Raw genomic sequence first — 20,219 nt, 5'->3', positions numbered from 1 at the left:
TTTCAACCCACATGCATCTCCAACATCTGGATGGAGGGAGAGGTAAAGGGTCAAAACTAAAGCCTTATATTAACGTCCAGCTTTTGTGGGAACCAGCATCCCCAAGGCGAAATCGCAGTAGCCCCGAGTTGGGGGCGTGAGCGCCGACACCTACGGCAGTTGGGGGAGAACAATGAACTACAGGGGAGGCAGCTGAGGGTGAGCGAATTCGGAAATCCAGGCCCCACGCGAGCAGACAGCGGAACACAGCGTTCCGAAACTCCACGCCTGCACCGTCCGCGTGGCCCCACTGGGAGTCGCGGCTGGGCACAGGAAAGCGCTAGTAGCCAAGGCCCAGACTTAACCGCGAGCCCGCAGGTGGAGGGCGGGGGAGCGCGCGAGCGTGAGCGTGCGCACGCGCAGAGCTGCCGTCGGCCCGCGCCCGGAGCGCGGGAGAAGAGACGCAGACCTCAGAGAGGAGCCGCGCCTCGGTGAGTGCTCCCCCTCCCCTTTCTCCCGGAGTGCCTTGCGCACGCCCGGTGGGCGGGGGGGAGGGAAGGCGGCGGTGGCAGCCATGTTGTTGTGAGTCTCTGTGTCTCACCCTCGGTACTTCGGTGGTTCGGAGGAGGAGGAGGGGGAGGAGAAGGAGGAGGTGGGGTGGGGGGGAGGGAGGTAGGAGGAGAAAGAAGACATTGCCGCCACCGAAGGCGGAGGAGGGGGAGGACGGCCAAGAGCGACGCCGCCGGTGCCCAACGGTCGGTGTTCCCGGCTGAGGCAGCGCGGCCGCAGCAGCCCTGTAAGTCAGCCGGCGCGTGCTTCCTCGCTCGTCCTTCGGCGCCGCGGGGGCTGGCTCCGGGCTTTGTGTGGCGGCCTCGGCGGGAGCAGGTCGCCGGCGGGAGGGCGGACGGGGCCTGCGGGCGCCCGTGCCGACGGCGGCCTGGGCCCGGTCGCACAATGCAGGGGGAGGGGATCCGGAAGGGGGTGTGCGCGGCGCGGCCCTCCCGCCGCCTCCCCCGCGCCTCCGCCGGCCGGGCCCAGGGCCGCCACCGCTTCTCGCTCGGCTCCCGCGCGTCGGGGGCCGGAGACCCAGAGTCTGCCCGCCGCCCGCCCCGGCGCTCGGGGCTCGGAGAGTTGGGGGGAGGCTGGATGAATCGCGAGCAGAGTGCGAGGTGGAAGTGAAGAGGAAGAAGTGGGTTCGTGAAAACAAGTGTGGGGATCCTCGAGGGCCCCGCCGTCCAGGAGGAGCTTGGGGCAGACCGATGTGGGTATGAAAGAAACAGTGACTCGGGTTCGTGTTGTTTAGGTGCCATTCGTAAGGAATGTTCTGTTTTGTTCGAGGAACAGATTTCCATACTCAGAAAAATATGTAAATCAAAACCAAAGGCAAGGTAAGCGGCTTCAGGTACTTGAGCAGTAGTTTTGTGTCTGAATGGGGTCAAATTTGGGGGGAATCCATTGTGAAAAGTTATGGCCACACACGTGCAGGTTGGTTACTTCTGAGAACACAGCGGGAGAAAACCCACTTTTCTTAGCTTTACATTCTAATGTTTAAACTTTTGGGGGAAGGGCATGAGTCGCCGACATGTTAGGTGCAATAAGACAAATCACCTCGAGACTTGGTACTTTGAGCTTTATTACTTAAGAAAACTAGTGGCGGAATTTTTTTGATTAAAAGACTTTAAGGAAAACGCTTAAGAGAAATATAATACCAGTAAAGATATTGTATGTCAAGAAAGCAATTTTAATAATAAAGAACTACCCTTAGAATTTTCAGGGCTTGTTCCTTGCTTAGGTTTGTGTTGCATAGGTGACTCTTCACCATGTGACCAGGAGTGTTAGTGTATGGTTGAAGAAATTGTGGCCAGGAATCCTGTTAAAAATAGAATGATGAATATTTTTAATTGGTTAATAAGTTTTTGTTTTTATTCACTTAGTATCCATTCTGCTTTTTAAAACGATTTACTTCATTAGTAAATAATTGATGGTATTTCCCTCGTGTCAAGACTGTCTTTCAAATTCCAATATTTGATGAAATTAAGTTGTGTAGATCTATCCAGTTTTGTTTTTGGTTTGGTGTTTTTGAGGGCAGTTATTTAATACACCAAAAAAGTTACACTAAAATTAAAGTTATATGTCAGAAACCTTCATAGACTAAGTTCAGGTTTTTTTTCCTTCTAAGTTTTCTTATTATTGGGTTCCTGTATAAGTCTAGCTATTTTTACCTTCCAGGTAGATTTGCCATTAACAAATTTAAATCCCCTAACAATTTTAGTGGTTTAGTTTTAACATAGTCTCCTTAATTTGTCTAGAGTTCACAATTCCCTTAAATATTTCAATGTTCAGTGAGATTTCAAAGTTCTTTTTAAAGAATCCAAAAATTAAATACATTTAAATTGATTTTTACAAGGCTGAATTTTCTTAGGCATTACAAATGTATACAATTCAGTCAACACAGATATTGATATTTGAATTTTGTTTTTCTTAAATTTTCCAAACTTGTTTACAAATCTTTCTGATGGTTAAAGATAATTTATCTCCCTGAATATGCACTTATCCAAGTTAGCAAAAGTATTTATGAGCAGAAATTTGGGCCAGGTGGTGACATTCAGAGCCAATCTTTGTGATCAGACAGACAGCCTCCTTTATGCTTTCCTGGTGCTGGAAATAGAAGGAACCCAGGGCCTTGCACATGCTGGGCCAGAGCTCTTCCACTGAGCTACATCCCAACTCTGCCTCCTTTTTAAAATTAAGAAGTCACTGACAAAGTCTTCATAATTTTAAGTGGAGGTTGGTTCCTATCTGCTGAACTCAGGTTTATGTATTTTGTGGTTTAAAGATTTTGTTGAGTTTCGAGGATATGAAAATATTCTGTATTTTTTCATATTAAAATTAATGAGTACAACTAAGTTAAACAGAATTTTTTAAAAAAAATAATAAACTACAGTATCTGAATATTCAAATCTCACATGGCTTTGTTTGACTTGAATTCACAGCTTGAGGCCATTTTGCTAACAGGTGTGATTAAGATAAAAATTGTACTTCTATCTGGGCAAATTGATTTGTGACCTATTAAATAGGTTTCTTGCTGTTTATAAAAAGGCATAACAAGTCTAACTTGCCTCCTATTATCCTTCCTTTTCATTCTTCCATTTGGTGAATTTTTAAGAGGGAACTGATCCAGTATGATCCAGTATGACTCCCTTTCTTTTTGGGAGCCTGCCCCTGCAGAAAACTTTGTTTTGCCTCTTCCTGTAGCCACAAGGGATAGACTCCCTTTTTTGTAGAGGAGACTACAGTAGTTGTCCAGTGCTACTCATGACTGGATTAGAATAATTAGGGGACATGATGTTAGGAAACCCACTTGGTGTATACCTAATTTAAGCCTTCCATTGTGGCTCTATCTGGAGTAAAGGAGATGCTTGCATTACCCTCAGTCTTTTTGTCTTTTACTCAGTTCTGAATTCTGGTTTGGTAGAAAAAATGTTTCCTCGAATCCTATTATTCAGAAGCTAATATTTTAATAGTGATTTTTATCTCTGACAGTATATAGACAGAAAACAGTTTTCATTAAAAACTTTGTGCTTTGTATGTTGAAAAGTGCATTTATGGAGAGAGATTTTTTCAAGCTTTTACAGTAAATGAAGCACTAGATGAAGGTGTATGATAAATGAATTTTCTTAAGAGTTTTAGATAGCATTATGTTTAGAGACACAGTTAATAGTTTTTAAGTGATTTTTTTGCCCTTCCAATAAGTCAAAAGATCAAACTTCTTTATAAGTGAAAAATTAACATTTGGCATAATTAACAAGTATCACCTAGAGAGTGATTTTAATTCTTAGTGGAATTGTAGATAACATTTATCTTTCATTGACCTTTTTTTTTTTAATGGAAAGTTTTGTTTGATTCTTGGCGGATTCATTTTTATATTTTGCTGTGTTTTAAAGAATTTAAAATGATTGGTCATTCAAGCATGTTGGCAAGAGGATTGTTTTCACTCTGCATATTTAGCTACTGTAATCCTACTGATTTTCAGGTTACATATCTCTGGTTTTCACTTAAATTCTTTATTCTATCACGTGTGGAAGGACATAAGACGTGAGTACTAAGAAACATCCACATATGCACACATTATATCTCCAAATACAAAAAAAGAAAGTAATATGAAATGATAAAGGAAAAGAGGAATAGTTGACAAGTCAGTGTTTTGATTTAATGCAAATAAGACAGGGGTAGAGAAAATCATTATCTATCTACTTGACAGAATATATATTTGAAACGGTAGCCTTGAAAAAAGTTGGTGGGCTTGGCTATACAATGGTACTAAAAACTATCTAGTTAATAATATCTAGGAAAATAGAATGTTAACACTCAGCATCTACAATGTGTGGTGGAATGGGAAAGAAAGGAAGGATTGTGTGTGAGTATATATATATATTCATTCCTGAAAACACCAATAAATATGTAGAGGACTTGGTTTGAGAATAGATCTTTGTGATTTCTATTTTAGTGGTAGACATTTGAAGAATACGAATTCTAGATTTTAATCTGATTTTTTATTTTAGGCATTGTTTCGAAAGACTTATTAGGGATCAATGAGATTGTTTTAACTATGCACAATTTTTTATCCATTTAAATGTTAAAAAAAAAGTAAATGAGCAGTAGAGACCTTTACTAGGCAGTCAAATGAAGCAAATTGTAGGTAGAGAAAATATGGTCTGTTTTGGATTTTGTTAACCACCAGAGAAACTATATACAGAAAAGGAGATAACTTGAATATCTCCATAGTATTTTACCAGAACTGTCTGTGTAATTAAATGGAAAGCATTTAAGTTTTCTGTAATAAAACTCAAAAAAATCTTTAACACCAATTCAACATGAACCAGTTTAGTTTTGACATTAAGAGAGGGATGATGGTTCCAGGTTTTACCTGTTTCTTTTTGTTTTTCTTATTCATCATCTTTTTTTTTTTTTTTTTTTTTTTGTACCAGGGATTGAACCCAGGGGCACTTATCCACAAATCCACATTCCTAGGCTGCCCTCCCACCCGCCCCTTGTTTTTAAATTTTGAGACAGGCCTTTCCTTCCTAGGTTGCTTTAAGACCTTGCTAAGTTACTAAGGCTGGCCTCAGCCTCCCAAGTTACTGGGATTATAGGTGTGGGCCTCCATGCCCAGTTCTTTTAATTTCTAAATTACATGATTTTTACATCAGCAAAAATAGAAGTACTCTAGGCTCTCACTAAAGATACATGGCCATTTTTTAAATTATAATTCTTACGGAGGAAATATTCATGGAGTATTGTTTGAAGAACATTCCAGTATATTTTTTAGTCTGAATATTGTTAAGTTGTATCTCTCCATCGGGACGGACTACCGAAACCTGCACACATTTTTAAGGTTGTAGGCCTATCTTGTGCCAGATTTTCCTTGGGTTTTGGTAATAATATGGTCCTTGACCTTGAGGAATTCACAGTAAAGTGTAGAGAAAGAATTTAGCTTTTAATTATAGTGCAGTACACTACCATTATATCTACACATTATATCTCCAAATACAAAAAAAGAAAGTAATATAAAATGTGAAAGGAAAAGAGGATTAGATTAGGTGACAAGTCAGTGTTTTGATTTAATGTAAATAAAGACGGGGGTAAAGAAAATCATTATCATCTACTTGATAGAATAAATGTTTGAAACACAGTAGCCTTGAAAAAATTTACCACGGAGGTGATGTTACAAAGGTGCTGTTCTCTTTTTTTTTTTTTTTTTTTTTAAAGAGAGTGAGAGAGAATTTCTTTTTTAATATTTATTTTTTAGTTCTCGGCGGACACAACATCTTTGTTTTGTATGTGGTGCTGAGGATCGAACCTGGGCCGCACGCATGCCAGGCTAGTGCGCTACCACTTGAGCCACATCCCCAGCCCCAAAGGTGCTGTTCTTACCTTGGTAGAGAATGCTGGATCAGGAAAAGCTTTTGATAAGGGGTAAAGCTGAATCTTTAAAAAAGTATACAGAAGTTACTTTAGCCAAAAGATGAATGAAATGGTATTCAACCAGAGAGACTAAAATATAAAAGTGATCTTGATGGGGGAATTTGACAAAGAGTTTAAAGTACAGATATATAAGTAGAATTGTCAAAAGGTATAGAGTGATAGGAGCCCATCAGAATGAAGGGCTTCATCTAATATGAACAGTCCTGAAGACTTTGGAAATCAGGATTTAATTTAGGAAGATTTAGATCATATTCTCTTTTAACTCATTACATAATTGACTATGGAATTTCTAGATTATGTTGGGAATTAGGTATATAACTTTCTGGAGGGACTAAGAATAGTTAGATTATGAAACCTTGTATCTGCTATGGGAATGTTGTTGAAAGTATTTTCTATTTACAACTGTATTTTATAATATCCCATATAAAAATTTTGTTTTAATGCTTAATGCTAGGAATAAATTTGCCTTTAGGGAATTGGTCTCATTTCTTTTTGTGGATGAGGTTGTATATAACAGTGTTTTTTTCTTGGATCATCAGAAGTAAGATAGTAAATTTAGAGTTTATGTACTACTTTTGTTATTCAGTATCTGCTTTGTGCCAGATGAGGTGATGCACTCCTATAATTCCAGCAGTTCAGGAAGGTGAGGCAGAGGATCACAAGTTCAAAACTAGCCTCAACAACTTAGTATCTGCTTTGTTATTTTAAACAAGAATTTAGTTTTTGTTTTATTGTGTGTATTTCTTATGAGGTAAGTTGTTGACATTTTTCCATTTAAATGAATAGAGAGTAAATTTTACTTAAATTATACTGAAGAGTCTTTCTACCACAGAAACTTTAAAAAAATATATGAATATGTAGTTTGCTACTTAGTCTTGAAAATAACCTAGATTCATTTGGTTTCTTTTTCAGCCAGTCTGTCTAGTTGTTTGTTGTTTGGTTTTTTGTGGTACTGGGAATTGAACCCAGGACCTTACATGCACTAGGCAGGTGCTTTATCACCAAGCTATATCCTCGGTCCTTTTTGTTTTCTAAGCAACAACTTTCCCTTTTTTAAACTTAAGTGTCTTTAGAAAATTGGTTTGATTTATTGGGAAACAAAGGATTGCAAACTTGGGTTGGGGTTGTGGCTCAGTGGCCCAGTGAGGCATTGGATTCGATCCTCAGCACCACATAAATAAATAAATAAATAAACAAACAAACAAACAAAATATAGATATTGTGTCCATGTATAACTTTAAAAAATTTAAAAAATGATCACAAACTCAAGACTTAGTCTTTGAATACGTGAGGAACTTTAAAAATAAAAATTTGTGCTCAGTGCAGTGGCTCATGCCTGTGATTCTAGCTATTCTTGGCAAGAGAATTCTGTGAGGCCAGCATGGTCAATTTAGCAAGACCCTGTCTCAGAATAAAAAGGGGTGGGCATATAGCTCAGTGGCAGAGCACTTGCCTAGCATGTGTGAGGCCCTGTGTTCACTCTCTAGTGTTGTTTAAAAAAACAAAAACTTTAATTTATACTCATCATCAAAAAGGTTCTTCTTAATTCAAAGATTTGTATAACTTGTATATTCTTAGACTATTCATAAGTCATAGTAAACATTTTAAAGCCTTTAGCTGTCACAAGTTAGGAATTTTATAGACAAAAATTGAATCGCTGTTCTACCTAGCCTACACAAGAAAGTTGAAATACTTAATATAGGTCACATTCGTTTTTCTGTAAGTTGTTTTGGGAATACTACTTAAGTTCTTTTTTTGTGTTGGTATTTACATAAAGAGTTAAGATGATACTGGGTTAAAGTTAAAATTTTAATTGGAGGCCTTCTTAGAACCTTCATTGTGAAACTAACAGTGACTGGGAGGTTGAGCATGTGCTCAGCTTGCCAGAGAGTTAGGGATTCAGGGAAACAGCATATTCTAAAGGTATTGGACAGGGAACTGATTTTTTTTTTTTTTATTGGTTCTCAAAAACATTACAGTGATCTTGACATATCATATATCATACATTTGGTTCAAATAGGGTATGAATTCTTATTTTTACCACATGTACAGATTGCAGAAAAATTAGTTGGTGTTGGTCCCGGGGCATACATCTATAATCCCAGCTGCTTGGGAGGCTGAGGCAGGAGGAACTCAAGTTCAAAGCCAGCCTCAGCAACTTGTATTGTCTTGAAAAAATTTAAAAGGGCTGGAGTTGGGGTTCAGTGGTTAAGTGCCCCTAGTCAATTCCCTGGTACCAAAAAAAAAAAAAAAAAAAAAAAACAACCAAAACAGAGTTAGTGAATAAAGACCATGCTTTGAAAAATTCTAAAGAGAGCATCCTTTTAAAAATGTATTAAAGTGCTAGAGGTTTAGCTCAGTGTAGAGCATTTACCTAGCACAGAACTATCCTAGGTTTGATCGCTAGCATTGCCGGAGGGTGGGGGTGGAGTGTGCTGCTTCAAGTGGTTTTTATTTTGTTCCAGTTATCTCTGACCATCCAAACAGCCTAATTAACATTGCTTAAGTTATTTTTCTGTTTCTGTATTTTAATTGATAATATGTAATTGTTGCAAATTACTAGATAGCCATATGAGACAAGTTTTCACTTGTTAAGCATTCAGCCTGGTACTAATAGGAACTAAAAATTGCACAATATTTCTACTATCACTCTTAGGTGATAAAGCTCAGAAACTATAGTGCATTTAAGCTATGGTTGATATAGGACCTTTTTCAAAAAAAAAAAAAAAGTTGTTTTTTTTTTTCCTAACATTAATGAGCCTTAGAACACAAGAAATACAAAGACCCAGCAGTCTTCTCCTTTACTAAAGTTGAATTATGTATTTATTCGTATTTCCCACAAGAGTCATATATTGTCCCCCTCCCTTTCCTGAATAAAAATGGGGTTCTATATATATCAGCCAACATGGTATTTTTACTTAACACCATGGACTTTTAAAATATTAGTACATATAACTTTTTTTTTTTAAAACCAGGGATTGAACCCAGAGGCACTTAACTACTGAGCCACATCCACAGCTCCTTCCCTCCACCCAACCGCGCCCCTTTAAAAATATTTTATTTAGGGATGGGGTCTCACTAAGTTCTGAGGCTGACTTTGAACTTGTGATCCTTCTGCCTCAGCTTCCCTCCCAAGCCCTGAGATTACTGGCCTGTGCCAAGGCACCTAGCTGAGTATTTGTACATATAATTTTAGTAATAACTTTTAGTGCATGACCTTTTATTGTTTTTAAATCATTTTCCTGTTGTTGAGTTTAGTTTTTTAAACCATGTAAGCTGTGGTGTAGTAAATATTCTTATAATAGTCAATTTTGTTATTTTGACACTGCTGTTTGTGTGAGGTAAACTCCCAGAAGAGAATCTTTTGGGTCAAAAGATTTTTATATTGATTTTAAACAAACAAAAAATGTTCACCTATTGTGGTCAGTCATTAATACTTCAGGAAGCAATATATTACTTCTCTTGGTCTTTGGTAACCTTGTGAGGGAGGTTTTTCTGATAGCAAATCTGGAAATATGATCAGAGGGTTTAAGTAATCCCAGTTCTTTCTGCCAGAGGCAGCCTTGGAACTATAATCTAGATCTTTTGATTCTGGTTTCTTTTATACCATGAGGAAAATTACCAACTTTTTTTTTTTTTTTAAGTTGAAAAACTGCAACGTTGTGTATATTTTCCTTAGCCACGTAATAATATGTAAGGGTTACATCCCTTAGTCACTCCGGCAGATTAAAAAAATTTCTGTGCCTGCCTATCTCCCCACCCAGAGTAATTTATACATGTGCCTTGGGCAGGTGGGATTTCAGCATCTGTAGGGTTTTTTGTTTTGTTTTGTTTTGTTTTGAGCTCATGGACACTCAACCATTGAACCCCATTCCCAGCCCTATTTTGTATTTTGTTTAGAGACAGGGTCTCACTGAGTTGCATAGCACCTCTCCATTGCTGAGGTTTGCTTTGAACTCAAGATCCTCCTGTCTCAGCCTCCCGAGCTGCTGGAATTACAGGCATGCATATACCAGCGCACCTGGCATCTCTGGTTTTTAAAAGCCTAGCAATCTAGATTCTGATGTAATGTGAGGGTTTGAGAACGAGTGATCTTAAAATTGTAGTGTTTATAATTCTTGAGGGGCACATGAAAAGTTTCAAAATGTCTGCATTTGGCTTTCTGGGAATCAATTACAGGTCCTCATCTTGTGTATTAAGAAAGCCGTAATTTTGATCCAGCCCAAATTTACTGTGGTATATTTGACCCCAGATGCTTAAACTTTCTAGGTACCAAAGGTTACCTTTCTTTAGTTATTAATCCTGTCTTATGTGCATTGCTGTGAGAAGTGAAACAGAACAGCAGAACTGGGAGTATTTTGGCCTCCCTTGGTATCTTCCGAATTCATATCAGTGATAGTCATGGGTACTAGGAGTAATGACAACATTTTTAAAATTTGCCTCTTCCTGGTGTGTCTTCAAAGAACAATATCAAAATATTTTCAGAAGTATATGAATCACATATATAATGGCATACTGTCAAATATATTTGAGTTTAAATATATGATTCATTTGATTCCGTATTTTCAGTTTGAGGAGTATAACAAAAGACAAAGGCAGAATTAATTAACATGTAACTATTCCTTAAAATTAGGTGATGGGAGAATACTTAGATCTACAGTGCTGTTTTTGCTTTGTTAAAACCCAATTGTCATGAAGGTATGGCTAGAGATATTTATGATATAATAGGTACTAAGTATACATGTAAATTCTTTTATATTGCCTCTAAAACTGCTGGAAACTTACAAATGAAACTAAATGAGAATATTTTTAAGTGATACTTTTTTATTGAGGAGAGATTTTTCTGTCCTTTATAAGTCATGATACATGGTATGTACAGCAGTATTTATGTTAGGAAAAATATAGTCTTGTTTGCATATGGTAGTAACATACATATTCCTTTGAGAGAAACTTGTTTTTAGTGTTCAGATGTAGCATTTTACTAACTACCCTATGAGGACGTTGATTTTCAAGTTAACATTGCAGTGGAAACTGTGTAAATGTGTTTGGTATATATTTTAAATGTTTTCAAGAACACAAGTAGTCTGGGGGAAATAGGCTAAAATTAAAACACTGTAAAATGTAACAATCATGTCTTAATTCCCAGATGTTACCTCTGTTAATCTTTAAACATCACTCTGATTATTTTTTATGTGTGTACATATGTACGTGCTGTATCCTGTTTTTAGATAGGTGAGTTTTTTTTTTTTTTTACTTTGGTACTGTGGATTGAACCCAGGACCTCATCCATGATAGACAAGCAGTCTACTACTGCACTACATCTCTAGCCTTTTTAAATTTTATTTTTGAGACACAGTCTTAATAAATTGCCCAGGCTAACCTTAAACTTGGGATCCTCCTTCCTGTAGCTGAGATTACACACTTAGGCCGTCAAGCTCAGCTTCCTGAAATATTTTATTGTTTTTCCTACTCTCAGTATCCTTCTTTTTGCCTCCTCATAACTATTTGAGCCAGACTTTGAGGGATTTGTGGGATTTGCATATAAAGAGATAAATAATAAAAAGCCATCCAGGTGATTGGTAAATTAAAGGGAAATAGGGAGAAAGTTCTTACCACCTGTGGCAGTTTGTGCTTGGTATGGGAAAGAGCATGAGCCTTTTGGAGTCTTGATAATATTGAATCCTTTGCCATGTTAGTAGCTTTGTCTGTTAAGGTAGGGAAATAACCACAATTTCTGTATTTGTAAAGTAGGAATACAATACCTACTTTGCTGCATAGTATGAGAATTAGGTAATAAAGTATTTGGTGTGATCTCTTGGCTTAATATTGAGTGCACCATATATTTTGTTTTTGGGGGGGAAATTGCCTGATTACAAATTCATTAAAAAAAAAAAAGTCTGTACTTATTTGGAAATCGGTATGTAGGGGAAAATTTCACATACTAGTCAGAAATATGACTGAGGAAGAAGTAAGTGAAATTAAGTTCTTTAGAACAGCTTGGACCTAAGCCAGTTAACCTGGAGGAGAGTAGTCTCCTCCGCAAGCTGAAGTTATCCATGCTTTGTATTTAAAATAAAAAAGTGAATATTCTCTGAATTATGTACCTATTCTTAAAGGCCCAGCGTAAATACTTCATTCACATGTTCTTCATGATACTTCTGCCACATGTGGTTTTCTTTTGTTGTTGTTGTAAAAATTTTCAAATTTAGAAGTGGATAAAATAGAGTGAACCCCTGAATTATCATCCATATTCAACATTGTGTGAAATTTTTATTTCCATTTTTAAAATTTATATTCATATTTTAAAGGAGTATGCATTTTTCCATATTAAAGGAGTATTTAAAAGCCTAAGTTTTCTTACTAATAGTGAGGACTTATGAAAATACAAGCCTCTGGGCTGGAAAAAGACAGTAGAAAATTGGTCATAGAAAGAGATTTCTGATTTCTAGGAATGTGTATGTTGACGACACTGACTTTTATGCCAAATTGCGTTCAAAACATAAAAGTTGACTTTTCTTTAATACAGTTGAGCTAATAATACTGTCCCCCCAACCCTGTAGTGTTTTTGGTTTGCTAGTGAAATGAGCATATATTCTCTCCCCATGGAATACACAGATAAGTAGAAAATGTAAAAGCTGATGATGGGGTTCTTCCTTTATTCTTCAACTGTATGTTAGTTAACTTTGTGTTAACTAACAAAATACTCAAGATAATCAACTTAAAGGAAGGTTTTGTTTTGGCTCATGGTTTTAAAGATTTCAGTATGGTCAGTTAGCCCTGTTGCATTTGGGAATATGGCAAGGCAGTAGTACATCTTGGCACGAATGTGTGGCAGAGGAAGCTGCTCACCTCATAGCAAGCCAGGAAGTTCACCCTTAGAGCAGCCTAGAAGCAAAGAGAAAGGAAGAAAAGGTACAGGAGTCCCAGAATACACTTCAAGGATATGCCCCCAGGGACCTAAATTCTTCACATTAGGCTTTACCCCTTAAAGGTCTCCTCACTCCCAAAAACCCCACATGGGCTAGGGAATCAGGCCTTTAACACATGGGCCTTTGGGGGAATTTTCCATATCCAAATTGTAGCACTAAGTGACCTATTCAGTGACTCTAGGAAAGTGTGATTCAGTTTTTGCCCTTAGAAAAATCTCAAATTACTAGATGTTGATAATGAGTAACAACTTCGAATGTTAAATCATTTTTATTTTTACTTTTTGAGGCAGGGTCTTGCTAAGTTGCTGATGCTGGCCTCAAACTTGCAATCCTCCTGTTTCAGCCTCCTAAGTATAAGTAGCTGGGATTACAGACATGCCCCACTACACCAGGCTCTGAATGATACATGAGGTTCTGTTATAAATACCTAAATTGGATTTGTCATGTGGATAATGAATTACTAAATAAGTTGATTTTTGTTGGCAGATTTACAAAAATATTTAACATGCTGGGAAGAAAGTTTTCTTTAGGATTTTAGTAATGGATGCCATTGATGCTCAATGGTTAGGTTTATTAAAAACTGTCCAAGGAGGATAACTGCCAGGAATATGTCATAAGCAGCTTAAGTCACTTAATTTACTTCCATTTTTATTCATCAGTTAGGTTTTTATGTAATTTTGTTGTTTTTGTAATTGCTAAAAAAAGTAACTGTAGGCTCTAGGAATAGAGGATCAGTTGGAAAGTAGTGCCAATGGGAAGTTGTACTTATTAGTCATTTGTTTTAGTAAATGTCTTTAGCAGTGCAAAAGATTTGAGGAAGAACATTGTTTATTGTCTTTCTATTAAAGCAAACATTGTCTATTAAATATAGTCATTATCCAGATATGAGTTGGTTTCATGATCTGAATTCACATTTTATAAAGAGCTCATTTTGAGTTTCTTTATATATTGAACATTTAGAAGGCAAGTCCCTTTGACTGCAGAGTTTAATTTCTATCTTGAGTGTAACTAATTATATAAGACTAATGAAAATATGATTAGTGTTATGTGTGTTAATACCTTTTATTGTGGCTTTAAATGCTTTCACCACTTCCTGGCTTATTTATTTATTTATATTTTAGTTTTTGGTGGACACAGCATCTTTATTTATTTATTTTTTTATGTGGTGCTGAGGATCGGACCCAGTGCCCCACGGGGCATGCCAGGTGAGCGTGCTACCGCTTGAGCCACATCCCCAGCCCCCGGCTTATTTTTATAGTAGGCATATGGTGACAAGTTGACAGAAAGATCAGTTTTCTCAGTGATATGATAGATAATATTAATGCACATTCTTGGTTCTTGACAAGTTATTTGTAAACCATTTGGGTTATGTTTTAGTAAGTATGCAAACCATCACAGGACCTAAACAGGTTATTTGAGGTGCTTTATTTTTCTTACATAATCAGTAATAATTTTCCAGCTAAATTAGATAAATTAGCTAATGTTTAGACTGAATGAAATGAGACATTGCCATTTCTTATGTCAAGAAACAATCTAGAATCTCAAAAAACTCTTCAAATTTACCTCAAGATTATGCTGGGTCTTGATCATAGAAAAGTTTCTATGATGGTAAATTCTAGTTGTTCATTAAAAGAAATAATATTGGTGAATTTCAAGCTTTAATGACACAAGAATAAGTTGAAGACAATTTACACTCCTGAATAAATTTTCTTCTAATGAATGGTTAATTCAACATTATGTAACCAATTACTAGAAAGGTTCTATTGCTTGTTAGAAGAATTGTCTCCCTAAGATCAGTCATTCAACTTGTAAAGTCATTAAATTCATGTCCATATTTTAACTTTGTCATTTAATGATACCAACATTTATAGCTTAAAAGACAGAAGATTGACATTTCATTAAAATTTTTTTGAGTACCACTTAATAGCAAATGTGTGATTCCCTTCCCCTTTCAGTTTTATTATTATCAATATGAAGATTATTATAGGAGAATTGAAAAAATGTTTTATTCTTGTCCTACTGACTTGCCCACATTTTCTTCCTCATGATTGAAATACATAGTAACACTTTAAACTGAAAAGCTAAATCTTAAGAGCTGCTGTGTAGGGAAGGCAGAGGTGTTTATTTAAAAATTTTAAAGTCATTTCCCTGTAACTACCCTGGCCATTGAAAAATAATAAAATCACCTCCATTTAGATGAAATCTGAAATTCCCATTCCTTATAAGAAAAAAAAATGGTGGGAGTATTATAAATGAAAAAATTAAAAACCAAGCCCTGATGGTTAACTTTGGCTTGGCACTCCTGTGTGTCTGGATCACATAAAGCCAGCTATCTATGATTATGCCATAGTGAGCTTTGGGTCCTGTGTGAGTCCTAATATGCTCTCCTGTTGTGTAGCATCTAAAACCAAATATTTATTTAAAAAAAAAACTATTGCTCCTAAATTAATTACTCAGAATTCATTTTAGTAGTTGCTCCTCAGGAAGCTGATGGTACTTAGGTGTAGAATAAAAGACAGTTTTGGAATTAGTGACTGAAACTCAGATTCATTGATATCTGAGGTTGGTCTAGCATCATGGTCTGACCCAGCACTTCATTTAATTTAATTTTAGCTGTTGTGGATACCAATATATATATTTATTATTATTATTATTATTATTATTATTATTATTATTATTATTATTATTATTTTGCTTTTATCCTGTTAGTTTGCATTTCCTTAAATTTCTAGTGAGCCAGCTCCCTGGGAGTTCGATCTATCTCTAAATTCCATTGGTAACTCAACCTTTAGTAACCAAGCACAGAATAGCTGTTGCTTCCATACATGGAGCCACCTAGAAATCAAAAGTTTCTCACCCCTCAACCTTTCACCTTTTCTATTCCCAAACCATGTGTTTCTGTAAGCCAGTGTTGTACTTGCACTTCTAACACCAAGGTATAAGCTGTAGGGGAAAAACCATATTTAATTTCCCCTACTGTACTCTCGCAATGCAGAACATTATCAGTGACTCCACATATTTGGGGGACATTACCCCATACATCAAGCAATCAGTTCTGCAGAGGATTCTGAAGTGGGAGTATGTAGGACTGAAAGTTCCAACCCTCTAATCACATGTTGGTCCCCTGGCTACCAGTCCCTGTCCTGAGGCCAAGGGCACCCAGGTACCAGTCAGTCACTTATCCCATCATAGTTTTCCAGAGCAAAAAGCTCAAACTGTATATTTCACAATCCAGTCATGCACTGCATATGGAATGACATTTTGGTCAACCACCGGCCACATATACAATGATGTCTCCTTGAGAAGGGATGAATAGATATTCAGTAGATTAGACAAAGGGGAATTAAGGGAGGGGAGGGGTAGGAAAAGGAAAGACAGTGGAATTAATCCAAAATAATTTTTCTTTGTACATAATGAACACACAACAGTGAATCTCATGGTTATGTACAGCAACAAAAATGGGGTCTTAATTAGAATAAGATTCCGCGCTTACATAATTATATCAAACAGAATTCTACTGCCATGAATAACTAAAAAGAACCAAGATGGGGAGAAAGAAAAAAAACTGTCTCATAAGGGAGAAAAAATATTCCAAGAACATAAAATCAAAGATTAAGTATTAAAGAACTATGGGTGCTTATTGTATTTTCAAGAATTTTTGAAGTGTTTCTTCATTGGAGGGAAGCGAAAAATGTAAGTAAAATAGTTAAGAGTTCTGGGAAATAATAGAACAGGTTATATTATGAAAAATGCTGAAAGTTTAATTCTGAAGGGCAGTGATTTTTTTAACCAGCTATGATTTACCTCCCACTACACCATACCCCTAAAGCATATGGCAAAGTGCAGTGACATTTTTTTTTTGGTTGTCTTACTTAGAGAAAAGGCGTGATTGGCATCTAGTGGGTAGAAGCTAAGGATGCTGCCAAATATCCTACTGTGCAAAGGTCAGCACCATTGTCACCACCACAAACACAACAAAGACTCATCTCTCTGCAGTGCCAATGGTGTACCTTTGAGAAACCTTGCTGTTTAACATTTGTAATAGTATTCGGGCCTCCAGATTTTGCCAAAGGTATAAGGAGGAGTCAGAATTTCAGAACAATAGATTTATGTTTTCAATTGGCCAAAGGGATTCTGTATATTTTTTCCCTAGACAAGCTATTTTAGGTATGTATGTATCTCCTATGATCCTATATGCAAAATTGTTGAGAGAAGTAAAGATGAGAGGTATGAGGAAGTTATAACAAAGAAAAACAACAGTCACTATTTGGGAATTAGTCTAGAAGAAAGCATTCTTACCATAGGAGATAACAACTCTGTGAGTGTTACTGCCCCTTTGACACACCAATGGGACAAGAGGTGGAAGACTCTGGTATTGTAACTGAACCTGGGTTCTTTTACTAACCACTTTGAAAAAGGCCAGTGACTTGATGACAAGTTGTTGGGGCAAGAAAAAAGGCTTTTTAGAAAGCTAGCAAACCAAAGATGGGAAGTTATAACCAATAAAGGCCTTCTTAGGGAACTCTGGGGGCACAAAGGGCTTTTGGGGGGTGGGGGCAATGGGCAGGAAAGCCAAGTACTGAACAGGGTCTAAGTCATCCAGGGCGGCTTGTGTTTTCTCTTCTAGAATATCCTTGTGATAATGATCAGTTTCTGTCTCCTATAATTTTTTAGTACACATGATTGTCCTGCAAAGTTAAAGATGATTTTTTTTTTAAATTTATATATATATATATTTATATATAAATTTATATATTTTAATTAGGTATATATGATAACAGAATGCATTTTGATTCATTGTACACAATTACAGTACAACTTTTCATTTCTGGGCACACGATGTAGTGTTGCACTATATATACAGTGATTTTTTTTTTTCTTTTTAGGGGGATACTGGGGATTGAACTCATGGGCACTTTACCACTGAGACACATCCCCAGCCCTATTTTGTATTTTATTTATAGACAGGGTCTCACTGAGTTGCTTAGTGTCTTGCTTTTGCTGAGGCTAGCTTTGAACTCTAGATCCTCCTGTCTCAGCCTCCTGAGCTGTTGGAATTATAGGTGTGCGCCTGCATACCAACTAAAATGATTTTATTTAAGAAATAAGATTAGCTAATTCTTGGCTCATACTTTGATGTTAAAATCTGAAGACCCTCAGCTGAGCTTGGTGGCTCATGCCTGTAATCATAGTGACTCAGGAGGTTGAAGGAGGAAGAATCTCAATTTTGAGGCCAGTCTCTGCAATTTACACCCTGTCTCAAAATAAAAAAATGGATTTGGGTGTGTATGTAGCTCAATAGTAGAGTGCCCTTGGGTTCAATCCCCAGTACCACAAAAACAAAACTGAAGACCACCAGGTATTTTAAATTCTATAAATCTACAGAAAAGTTGCAGATAAGTAAATTTTATGATTGGTATCATTTAGTTTTTCAAAGAAATACCTAATTTTGCAGTCAGTTGTTTTGGGGAGGAGGTAGCGAAAGGCAACAGATTTAACCTTTCAGGCTGCTCCAGTCAGAGGTGTCATTTACAGTCATCTATGGCCAAGTTAGTGGGAGGCTAATGATATATTACTCAGCTGCATGACCTCCAAAATTAGTGGTTTTTAAAGTCAACTAAAAACAAAGCTTTATTTAGATTTTTCTTCACTAACAGTATTGATCATCCTAGGGTAATGTGTGTTTATGTCATAGTTTTTAATCAAATGTTTAAAATGTTAAAAAGAGAAAGGAAAACTGAAGAAAGCTTATAGAATAGGACATAAATTATTTTTGTACAGCTGTATAATGTTTTTGTTTTAAACTAAATTTTAAAGAGGAAACTTTTATTAGTTATAGTAAGCTTAGTTTAATTTCTTATTGAAGAAAGGAAAGGCCATTTAGTGCAGCCCAAGTTAATTTTGTTTGTAATGTCTCCAATATTGTAAGGCTTCCACATTAACTCACCACTTACCCAGCATCTTTCAGTCCACAAGCTCTCTTTGTAGTTATGTACCTTATATAGATGCATCATTTTTTTTATCTTTGATACCATACTTTTATTATACCTTTCTTATATTTTGGTATGTCTGATACATAGATACTTACCATTGTATCACAGTTGGCTGCATTATTCATTACACTTACATGCTGTACAGGTTTGTAGCCTAAGAGTAGGAGGCTGTACCATTTAGGTTTGTGTATATTCTGTGATCTTCCCACAATGATGAGATCACTCAGCGACTTATTTTTTTCAGAACATATACCCATCATTAAGTGACACATGATTATCACTGTCTTTATTCTTGGAGAATATTTTCACCAGATAGAAAATTCTGGACTTGCATTTTTTTCTTTTCGCACTTTAAAGTTTTGTTCTGTATAATCTAGACCCCATTTTTCTGGTGTGAAGTTAGCTGTCGCTCAAATTATTGTTCCCTTTTATGTAATTATGTTGTTTTCCCTCTGACTGCTTTCAAGATTTTCTGTTCTCTTTGCTTTTTACAGGCATACATGTGCGATTTTTTTCTTTCCTTTTTTTTTTTTTTTTAATTTTGCCAGGAATTCACTGAGTTTCTTGAATTTGTAAATTTACTTCTTAAATTGTTTTTTCAGGGTTTTGTTTTGTTTCTCTTATTCTCTTTTCTTTCTAGAATTCCAGTTACTTGTAAGTTTTATCTTTTAACCTTGTCCAAGTTCACTGACCCTTTCTTATCAATAGTCAGCTAGTAAATTACAGTGACAGTACTAGTAGAAAACTATGGAGATGTTCAAGTTATCTCCTTATCTGTATATAGTTTTTCTGGTGGTTAAGAAAATCAAATACAGCCCACATTTTCTCTACTATTCACTTTCTTTAACATCTGAATGGGTAAAACCAATTGTGCTAAGTTAGGGCCCACTTCCATACCCAGACATGGCCTCAGACAAAAAAAAAAAAGAACAAAACATTAAAAAACAAACAGAAAACCTTGGAGCTGGGGATACAGCTCTGTTGGTAGAGTGCTTGCCTTGCACGCATGAGGCCCTGGGTTTAATCCCCAGCACCACCACCACACAAAAAAAAAAGGCTATAAAAAAACCTTAGTACCCATTCTTTGTTTTAAGTGGACTATCTTCCATTTTCTGTTTTTTAGTACTTGTTTTCCATTGCTTTCTATTGGTTTGTTTTTATTTTGTTTCTAAAATTTATAGTTAGTAGAATGTTTTGGTCTGATGCAAGCTACTTTACCATTACCAGGCAATGTAGGAAACTACATAAACTCTTTCCGAATAGTGATCCTGTTTGAGTTCATTTTCTTCTCTAAGATCTTGCTTGAAAATGCTTGGTGAGGGAGGGGAGGGGA

At 36.7% G+C, this 20,219-nt stretch overlaps 1 protein-coding gene across 9 annotated transcripts in view; it reads left to right on the top strand.

Annotated features, from left to right (window-relative positions):
- Positions 1 to 451: 451 nt before the first annotated feature.
- Pum2 (pumilio RNA binding family member 2) overlaps positions 452 to 20,219 on the top strand; it is an 88,518-nt gene continuing 68,750 nt past the window's right edge. For 4 of the 9 annotated variants that reach the window (XM_071601366.1, XM_071601365.1, XM_027937756.2 and 1 more), the window contains exon 1: positions 657 to 775. The gene's annotated coding sequence lies outside the window, so the exon portion shown is untranslated. The other 5 variants (XM_071601364.1, XM_071601360.1, XM_071601363.1 and 2 more) reach the window with 5 other exon arrangements.

The sequence above is a fragment of the Marmota flaviventris genome, chromosome 14, assembly GCF_047511675.1.
Source record: "Marmota flaviventris isolate mMarFla1 chromosome 14, mMarFla1.hap1, whole genome shotgun sequence".
In the NCBI taxonomy this organism is placed as follows: Eukaryota; Metazoa; Chordata; class Mammalia; order Rodentia; family Sciuridae; genus Marmota; species Marmota flaviventris.
This window is presented reverse-complemented; position numbering and strand designations above follow the sequence as displayed.